We start from the raw sequence: 8,609 nt of genomic DNA on the forward strand, positions 1-8,609 counted from the left end.
TCTTCTAATATTTATTTTAATCTATTTATTTTAAAATATATATTCATTTAATTAAAATTTCCAATTTAGATAAAATTCTAAATGTAAATTTTAATTTAATATTTATAAAATTAGACATAGATTGATCTGAAAATAAATAAAATTATTTTTCATCTTAGTAATAATTTTCAATAAATATTTCAAAAATTATTCAATTTAAGTTGATCTAAAAATTAATTTTCAACTCAAATTTAATTTTCTATAAATATATATTGCAAAATTCAAAATACAATGTATTTTCGAAAATGCTTTAAAATAAAATAAAATAAATCCTGAAAAATTATTTTGATTTATGTTGGTCCAAAATTAATAAAAAAAAAATTAATTTTCAACACAAATATAATTTTACTATTTAATTAAATATTATGAAAATTGTGAAGTATTTATGTATCATGATTAAAATCAACTTAAATATTAATTTTCTATTTAATTAAATATAATTAGAAAAATACTTCAAGCAAACAGAAAATAACTATCTAGATTTTTGACTAACTAATTACTTTATTTTCTAATTATAATATATTTTAGTTCATTTATTTAATTAATCATTAATGAAAAATTTATTGATTTGAGTTGATATAAAATTAATTAAAATAATTATATCGATAAAAATTGCAAAAATTGTCAAAATAACACAAAACTGTTGTGTTTCGCGACATACATTGTGAAACATTGTAAAACTTCATTCGTGACCTCCCGCACATTATTTTATCGCAAAATGTCGCTAACAACATCGTAAAATATTGCTAAACTCGCAAAAAATACCAGAAAACACAAAATTGCTGCATTTCGTGTTTCAGTGACAAAGATGGTACATACAAATAAGGATATATGTAGATCTATTCATATCAATATAAATACAACTCAATCCAACAATAATTACTAAAGAAGTTACATACCCATAATTTTTTGAAAGAATTTCTTTCTAAAAGTTTTGGTTACAAGGTTGTCCAACAAACTCCACCCACCGTAATGTAAGGTGGCAAACCGAGAGTAGTTCGAGTGACAGGTGGTCTGATTGGTAGAGTGTGGGTATGGTGTGAGTTTCCTATAAAGAGAGAGAGAGAGAAGAGAGATGGGAAGTTTGGTGAGTGTTATTTTTTATTTTTTTAGGGGCAAAATTAGATGATTTTTTTTTTTTTGTAGCATATTTTGCATAATGCAAAATAAGGTAGCATAATTTAAGTGAGTAAATCTAATATAAGTATTGATTGGTAAATTTCTATTAAATAATAAATAATATAAAAAATCATTTCTCTATAAGCACATTTACTTATATACTAGGTGAAAGCAACGTGCAAATGCACGTTATTTAGCTTTCTCGAACTTTTAGTCCCTAAATTTTATTAATAACTATCAACATTTATTTTTGTAATAATTAATCATATATATGATAAATTTTTAATAATTATGCCACCAATATTACTAGAAAACATATGATTTTTTTCATAGAGAATAATAGAAAGTAAATTGTTTCTTGGACTAACAACTAACAAGACCATACAAATGCTTGTAGAAAAGATAAAAGTAGTACACAATCTATTAAAAAATAAAAAACTAAAAATTATAAAACTATAAAGAAGGGCTAATTATTTCTATGAATTGAAATACATGAAGACGATCCTCATTCCAATAAAGACTTATATTATTAATAAAATTAGATAGCATGAAGCAGATAGATCTTAGAGAGAAAAAACAAAAAAGAAGGATGGGTACAAAAGGCAAAAGAGAACATTACATGTCTTGGATTATAATATCCGCATTTCTAGCTTGGAGAGCAAAACATGGAATCCTAACAGTGATAAAATAACATCTTTTTTTGCACTCTCTCTCAAACTAAACTCCAAGTCAAAGTAAAGATGACATAGTAGTTCCTAAAAAAGTAGGACATATTAAAGCTTAATGTAAAGAGGCCTTGAGGCTACAACACTCTTAGTCCTCACCATGTTCAGTCCAAATAGTGCATCATCAAACATAAGATAACACTACCAAGCTATAATGCTAAAATGAAGTTGTATTGAAGTGAAAATTCTAGGCTATTGTACACTATTTGATGATGGTTGTATATTATGGTGTAAATTCTTCAAACACTTCTCCATCAATAGTTCTTCAAGTTGGCTGCTTATGATATAATTTTTTCTCTGAAATTTTCCTTAGTAACTTTTTATGTGTAGAAAGAGTTGAAACAATAATAAAAATCATAAAGAAAAATTATTATTATTCAAACATAACACTTCAATTAAAATATAAAGAAATATAGATTTAATAGAAGTGTTTCATAGTCACAATTCGCTACATTCTTAATTAAAAGGAAACTTATATATTTTCCCTATTAATACAAATTAAGTCATGATATAAGATGTAAAAAATAATGTGAGTAAGGTAGGAATTAGTGCCAATTATAATATATAGCATCATCACGATGATTAATATATATATATATATGATGATGATGAGATATTATATACTATATAGGTACCTTCAATATGATGATGATGAGAATGAATTGATGAATTAGCAGGGGATGGTGACGGTGGTAATTACGGTAGGAGAAATACGAGCTATGCGATCAAAATCTTATTTCTCTTCTTTTCTTCTCTGCTATTGAGCAATGACAGTGTTTACACAATTTTTTTTCATGGTTGATTTGAGAGTATCGGTAGATGTTCACATCCTGAATCACTTCATAATAGTGGCCAAACTTCAAATCCATATTCTTCAATCTGAAATTTGTAGTACAAAGACATGTTAAGAAAGATTCATAAATAAATAAATTGAGAAGTATTCACAAGTAAATACTTTATTGATGGAAGAGCGTCCTTCCTTGGATTTATGAGATTGTGATTCTAGAGATAAAAAGTTGGGTGTGTAGAATGAGCAATTCCATGTCTTCTTCTTCCCCAAAATCTAAATTCTCTTCCCCATGAATGGAATGAATTCAAAGTTAGAGATCTTCTTCTTCGTATTATTCTGGCTGAAGTTTCTTCAATTAAATTTGAATACGAAAGACCCAAATTAGAGTTTCAATTAGTTCTCTCGCACTAAGAATTGCTCTGAGCATTGTTGAAACTTGAATGAACAAAAAAATATTTTGAGTTCTCTGTTTGACAAAATATCAAAATAACTTCCATCAAGCTTCTTAATACCATATCCTAACTGAACAGTTCTAAATGATTAAACTCTATATTTTCAACATAATCAAATAAAAAGATTTAATTTTTGTTATGTACAATACAAAAGATATAGTGAATGATATCAAAAAAATAAAACAAAACGAAATCATCCTCACACCTTGATGCCATTGATGCAAACTTACTTGCGAGAAGTCGATCATGGAATTTGAATAGCGTGGAACAAATAGAAAGACTGGTATGGATTTTAGGGTTGGAAAAATAATTTGCTTTGGTATTGATCATGGTGATTTTTTGAGAGGATTGAGAATCACAATATAGGTTTCAGAAGAAAGAATAATTGCAGAGAATGGTATTTCTTATTTTGGGAAAGCGCAGAGAATGGAGATTAAATCGTAAAGTGAGTTTTGGGTTTGAATTATTATTATTTTTTTTTTCTGAAACGGAAGAGTTTTGGGTGTGAATTGCGATAAGTAATGGTTGGGAAAGCGCAGAGAATGGAGATTAAATCGTAAAGTGAGTTTTGGGTTTGAATTTTTTTTTTTTTCTGAAACGGAAGACTTTTGGGTGTGAATTGCGATAAGTAACGGAAGAGTTAGTCTCTCCGTTAAACTTAACAGAAAAAATAAAAATAAAACGTTAAACCAAGAAATGCCGTTAGATAGCCACTTTTAATATATAAAGATATAGTATTATTAAAAATTGGATTAAAAAAGAAAAATGGGACGTGTACTACACGACAAGGATATATATACTTGAGGCACGATTGCTTATTGAATTTCCACATTAAAAACCAAACATGTTCCCTAGCTTGATTTTCGTTTTTCTTGGATGGTATTTGCTACTATATAAAATATATACCCCACCATGAAAAACCTATTAAAATTTTCACTGACTTGAACCCAAAAGTTCCATAGTGAACGGACTACATTCATTAGTGTAAACTTAGTGGATTCCCTTTCAAAATTAAAAATGTTATTATATTATTTTTTTCAAGAATAAAAAACAGTAATGATTAATTCATAAACGGGATTTATCTAACTTGGTGCATGCCCCAAAGGCCAGATATATGTTTGAAGTGGGAATATGCCTAGAATTTTGAAAGAGCACATGATAAAAGGGTGAGAATATATAATATAATAATTTGCGATTGTCATAGATGATTAGAAGATTATATTATTATATATTAATTAAGATAATTATTATATATATAATTTTTCTATTAATTATTGAATCCAAAGTTGTCCATTGCTGTTGTCTTTAGTGATGGAATGTAGTAATGCAAGTTGCTATGCTATCAAATATTGTTTAATAAAGCTTTTTTAACCATAACACGTGAATCCATGTGAAGAGGGACCTTCTTGTTTTTTTATATTTCTAGGACACTTTAATTGCTGCTAAGAACATCCTCTGAAAAGAAAAGCTAGCTAGTTTCTTTGAAATATTAAACAAATTAACAAATAGAACCGTGTGATTTTGTACTTTTTCTTTTTACGAAAAGATTTACTATTATAAATAATGAACATTTGTTTGCAATTACAGAGTGTACAGAGGAAATAATTTCATCCCATCAATATCCTAATTTTTATCGAACTCTTGGTGGTTTTCTGTTCGGTCATGAGAAGCTATACTATCTATTCTATATAAAATGTGACTATAGAAGGTTTATGAAAAATTAATGGGTGACTTTTTTTTAAATAAAAAAAATAACAAATTATTAGATGTAAAATGTGACTATAGAACAATTTCTGATTTATGAAAAATTAATGGGTGACTTTTTTTTTAAATAAAAAAAATAACAAATTATTAGATGTTGAATAATAAGTTTGTTCACATTGTTTATTTTTTTTATTAAAAATTATTTTCAAATTTTGATATTTAGAATTAGTTAAATTTTAAATATTATTTTAAATTAAATTTGAATGTTTTGATAGTTTTAACAAATGATTATTTTCATTAATTCCGAAGATAAATTTACGACGAATAATAATTTTTTTTAATTACTATTACAAAGTATAATAGTAATTTTTATTTTTATTTAAATCACTATTATGCTTTCAAATTTCAATGATTATCATTACATTGAATATTATTAATTTTAAAATTATGATATTCAAAAAAACTAAAAACTAAAATCAAATTAACATACGTGAACATCTATCTAGTATATATATATATATATATATATATATTTGAAAAAAAGAGTGTATATCCTGAAAGGAAATCAAAGTAAATAAACAAACAAACATTCAAGATAACCAAGATTTTAAATATACTCGTTGTCCAATCCTAAATCAGCCCTAGCACAAGTATGAGTAAATTTGTTAAATTTTCTTGATACAAATATGACTGAGAGAGTAGGACTAAACGACAACATGTTTCTAATACATGAGAGCAAATCACTAATTACCGTATTGTTACAAAACTGACTATAAATTTTGTCCACCAAGCTCTTACAATCCGACACTATGACATGAATAGGTAGGTTGATCGCTTGAATCTACTCTAAAGCTAGAAGAAGAGGTTTAGCCTCAGTTATTTCTGGAGGCACATTCCCTGTTGTAGGAGCAATGACACCTGCCATAACAATACCATGATCATCACGAGCTACCACACCAAAATTGTGCTTGAGAAGCATTAATATTGACAAGCCTTAACATGAGAAACATTAACAACTCTACAGAAAAAATAGTCAGTATAGTGTTTGTTTGTGCTTGCTTCTTTTCAAATCAAGTCTTATATTTGTAACAATTTATTTTTTAATATCTGAAATTTTCACATAAAAAATATTTTACATTAATTAGTGTATTTTAACATACAAATTCTTCTGTTTATTTTTATTCTCCTTCTTATTGTTATTCTGTTTAGAAGCATAATTATTTTTATTCTTTAATTTTCCTTAGCTTTAATTTATTGGACTTGTGGTAAGAAACATAATGAGCAGATTCATTGTTCTCATTTTTTAGCTTGCTTTTCTCAACTACACACTAATAAATAAATAATTGACGCCCCATATTTAATTATAAGTGTTGTAAGCTGTCAGGGGCGGAGTAAGGATTAAATGTTAGGGGACCAATAACAACACACCTACAAAAATAGGGCTTCATGTTTATGAATTTTGGTGACCGATATTTTTATTTTTAGATAGTGTTGATTATATTTATTGGTGATCCAATATTGTTTTCCTACATTAATTTAAAACTTTTATAAATATTATAAATTAAAATAAATATATATGAATCAATTAATTAAAAAAATCATACATATTTTTTAAGTATCTTTAATTTTTTATGTTAATTGATATAAGACCACACTTATACACATTTATTTAACTAATATTATATATATATTATTTGTTTAAATGTAATTAATTATTTGTTAGAAAGAAAAATTATATTTTATTATTTATACTAAAATATTATTTTTATTCTTTTGAAATGCATAGTTACCAATTCACTGATTTAGTAACCAATTTACCTAATTTATTCCTATTGATTTTACTATATTTACATTGACTTTTCAACTTAATTTTCTTTATTTTCTTTTGGTTATATACATAATATTGATTGCTACTTATGATTATATATCACTTATCTTTGATTTGTAGAAAGCTAGGGGCCAAGGCCACCGTAAGCTTTAATGTACATCCGTCCTCCTCTGTAGGCTGTTATAAGGCTAAAAGAGGTCAAAAGTACATGAAGAATTTGATAAATAATGTTAGAGTTCAGAAAAGGAATGTGATGATCCATCAATTTGAATTGGACATTCACTAATTTCAGAGTAAAATCTCCCAATTCATCATACTTAATGATTGTCATTTTATCCATAAGATATCAAACTTTAGCGCTTTCACCAGTGTTATATAGTATTTTATAATATTGTAAAACTCTTTGGCATTTGTAGTCTGGCAAACCACTCAATAGATATTTAAGAATGGATCTTTTCATAGCAAGGAGGCTAAGACAACTTCACTTTTCCCATTGTGCATGAAGAGTTCTCTTTATGGTTATACTAGTGTCAGTAAAATCACCAGGTTTTTTTTTCTCACATGCACAAGTCCAAATCCATTATAATCTCCCCTTAATTTGAGGTGAGAATATAACACATGATCTACTTTCATAAATTTAACAATACAGAAAATACATATTAATTAAGAATTTATTACCTTTAGGTAAATAAATTTCTTAAACAATATATATTAATTCTGGCACAAAAAAAATAATAAATATATATTTAAATTATTACTTTTGGGTAAATAATTGAAATATTCACATATAATATTAACTCACTTCATGGAATGTCAACTAACATATGTTATTACTAGCTTTGGGCAAGTAATTACTTATATAGTCAGCCAAAAAAAATAATTTTTTTTACAACATAAAAAATTTGGTGATAAAAATAATTTTTGAAAATTTAATAATTTTCAGCCAAATTTTAAAAAGAGATATATTAATTGCTTCTAATATATTGATAATTAAAAATAAAATATCTACCATAATATATTATTTTTGCATCAAACAATCAAGTTTCACAAATTTAGAGCAAAACCTAATAGAAAGATGTGAAAGTAAGAATATTGGTAGAGACTATATAATAAAAAAAATCAAATTAAGTGAGTGATTATGTCAAACAGAAGGAGAAAAAACCCAATTTTTTTCTATGATTTACAGATTTTAAAAAAAAAAAATTCAAAAATTATTTTTAGTAATGTTTTTAACTTCCTTATTATTATTAAATTAATAATAATTATTAAACGGAGTTAAAAAAATTAATGAAAAATCATAAATGAAATTCTAAGTATGTTGGAAAAAAAAATTGTCGAAAAATGATGCTGGGAGGAGCTGCACGTGCCCTCACGCGCCACGACCGCAAGTGGGCTTCACTAGGAAAGGTTGTTTTCAACCTTGATCTGGGTCGATAGGCAAGTCGCGCGACTTGATATCATGTCGATCAGGTCTGATGAAAATTTAAACTAAAAATTGCACGAAAACCTTGGAAAATTAAGGGGTGTTGCTCGGAATTAGATTTCTAATCAATCTATTGTATTAATTTTGGGTAAAAACTTTTAAAACTTTGTTAATCTGACTATGCATTGTTATTCCGAATTTTTTCACTTGACGTTGCATGTCCACATAAGCCAAGACTGAGGACACGTGGAATACAGCCTTGTCAATAGCAGGACAAATTTCATGCAAGGCATGGCAAAACCATCAAGCGACAAGCGAGAGGAGTTAAGAAAGTAGTCAAAGAGCTACACAACAACCAACAAAAGGTTGTACACAGGTTGGCCAGGAGGAGCTTGTATGGTCGGCCAGGGTTTGAGCACAAGCTGGCCGGCCAAAAGGGTGATTGTCCGACCAAAGAGGGCCCATTCAACTAAGGTAGCATGAGCTTTTCAAGGAAAGTTGCTCAAATGCTTGACAACACCTACTAAGG

At 27.2% G+C, this 8,609-nt stretch overlaps 1 long non-coding RNA gene across 2 annotated transcripts; it reads right to left on the bottom strand.

Moving 5' to 3' along the window:
* Positions 1 to 1,663: 1,663 nt before the first annotated feature.
* Positions 1,664 to 3,739, bottom strand: LOC133030855 (uncharacterized). 2 transcript variants are annotated; one of them, XR_009684391.1, is made up of 3 exons: positions 3,331 to 3,739; positions 2,839 to 3,139; positions 1,664 to 2,762 (listed from the first exon to the last, which is right to left on the bottom strand). It is a non-coding gene; the product is annotated as an uncharacterized LOC133030855 (long non-coding RNA). The 2 variants fall into 2 exon arrangements; XR_009684390.1 differs by having other exon boundaries at positions 3,356 to 3,736.
* Positions 3,740 to 8,609: the final 4,870 nt, after the last annotated feature.

Source organism: Cannabis sativa, chromosome 9 (assembly GCF_029168945.1).
Source record: "Cannabis sativa cultivar Pink pepper isolate KNU-18-1 chromosome 9, ASM2916894v1, whole genome shotgun sequence".
Classification (NCBI taxonomy): domain Eukaryota; kingdom Viridiplantae; phylum Streptophyta; class Magnoliopsida; order Rosales; family Cannabaceae; genus Cannabis; species Cannabis sativa.